The following is a 1,909-nucleotide window of genomic DNA, read 5'->3' on the forward strand; positions in this document are numbered from 1 at the left end:
TATATATAAATGGCAATATTTTAATTGAAAGTTGAACAAAAAAGATTTGTTCAAACAATGGAAGGTATTGAAGAATTGGTTACTGAAGATGGAAGGACCTCCCGAAGCGTCGACAGGGTTATTTTATTGTGTTGAATTAGTAAAATAAAGAATTGAAGTAAGAAGGCTTGTTGATCTTCCATAGATTAAGGAAAAAACAGTTTAATGATAATCTTTCTAGTTGGCTATTCTACTCTTGATAGAAATATAGATCCCAATTGTTTTCAGGTTTGTAGTAGGTTGATAGTAAGCTGGTTTTTTTGTTACTTGTATTTGGAGAGCGGTTTTTGTGAATTAAATGTTTTTTTTGTTTGTTTTTTTATATTCGTGTTAGTGAACTGTCTGTATCGTTATCTCCCGTCCAAATTCGCATAATATGAAGTAATTACGTTTGTGAAGTGTTATATAACTCTCCTCTTGAGGGTCTTCATACGATAGCAATGAACTCACCTGATAAATTTATCTGATAAAATATTCAGTCACGAGGAATTGACCTTAAGAAATTATTAGAATCATCGCATCCTTTATTAATTGTATTCTTCTTTTAACCGAGCGTAGTAAGTTCTGTGGTATATGACGATCGCAAAGATATGGGAATGGTTGCAGTAGAGATGGGATGGTTCCCAGGTGAGTCACCAAGTGATTCGGGGAACTTACTCCCGCTCATTCATGATTTCTCTCAGGTTACTCATGTCCATGACGTCAGGTACTCCAGAGTGTAGATCGTAGTGTCAGTCATCGGTCGGGCTACGAGTGGTTTGAATGTTCTCTCTCTTTCTCTCTTAGTGGGACAGTTACTTGCGAGATCTTTGCCCGGTAAGTTTAAAAGTTAATGATTATAACGCTTCTTTTCATTGTTTGATATAATTTTATTTATTTTTTTGATCAGGAAAAAGAGTTTTGAATTTTTTTTGTTAAGGTTTAAAAATAATAGCGATAGTGTAAGTGTTAAAAGAGGGGAAGGAAATTAAAATTAAAAATTTCTTAACGACATTGACAGGTTTTCCCGACGATATTGAAATATTTTATTTCTTCAAGTTTTTTTTTTTTTTTTTTTTTTTTTTTAAATAAAAATTCTACAGATACAAAATAATCAGTTTATTTCAAAATCTAAATCTTCCCTTGTCAAATAGGTGTTACAGTGTAAGTTATATTAACCTTTGGTAGAAAAATCCTCGTATCTATTAAATACTTATTTTTAAATTCTGTGGTATAGTAGGTGATAGTTTTTTAAATTATAATAACTCTTTGAGTAAAATGTATTACCACCATTTTCGTTGTCTCAAGTCTCTAATTACCAATTTATTTTGTTTTTCAAATTTTATTTATTTATTTGTTGGCTGGGATGTTTAATCCCTACCTGACCCTTTTATTTATAAGTGTAACCTTGCTGCTTCCTCAACTTATTGAATGTTAAAAATACTTTGAATATTTTTTCAATATTATAACGCTTCTTAAAATTTTATCCTGTCAAATATGTTACGGATCGATATTTTCAACAATAAAAAAGTTCTCTATTAATTTCTTCTTTTATATTAATTTTTAAATAATAATTTTCTGCAACTGGGTATATTGGCTTTTGATAGAAAACTGATATATATATAAAATCCTTATTGACGTGAACATGAATTTATTTATTTATAATTTTGTTTAGTAATAAAGAACTACTTTTCGCGACATTCCCAGATTTTATTGTTCTCGTATTTTTACCAGAGAAATACATTTTTTTTTTTAAATATTTTCTTTACTGATAATTAAACTCTAAAATATACAGAATACGAATCAATATTAATCTAATATTTACTAACTTTAATTAAATATTATATTATTTGATTAATCTCAATTTGTGTTCTGTATATTTTAATATTTA

General features: G+C 28.5%; 1 protein-coding gene across 5 annotated transcripts in view; it reads left to right on the forward strand.

Moving 5' to 3' along the window:
* Nucleotides 1-1,909, forward strand: part of Utx (Utx histone demethylase) — a 201,762-nt gene that overhangs the window by 165,550 nt on the left and 34,303 nt on the right. The window contains exon 1 of one of the 5 annotated variants that reach the window (XM_067050107.1): nucleotides 712-855. The exons of the other annotated variants lie outside the window; for them this stretch is intronic. The gene's annotated coding sequence lies outside the window, so the exon portion shown is untranslated. Of the gene's footprint in view, nucleotides 1-711; nucleotides 856-1,909 lie in introns of those variants that run through there. 5 annotated transcript variants of the gene reach the window in all.

The sequence above is a fragment of the Halyomorpha halys genome, unplaced genomic scaffold (genome assembly GCF_000696795.3).
Source record: "Halyomorpha halys isolate HHAL.00 unplaced genomic scaffold, Hhal_1.1 Scaffold524.1, whole genome shotgun sequence".
In the NCBI taxonomy this organism is placed as follows: domain Eukaryota; kingdom Metazoa; phylum Arthropoda; class Insecta; order Hemiptera; family Pentatomidae; genus Halyomorpha; species Halyomorpha halys.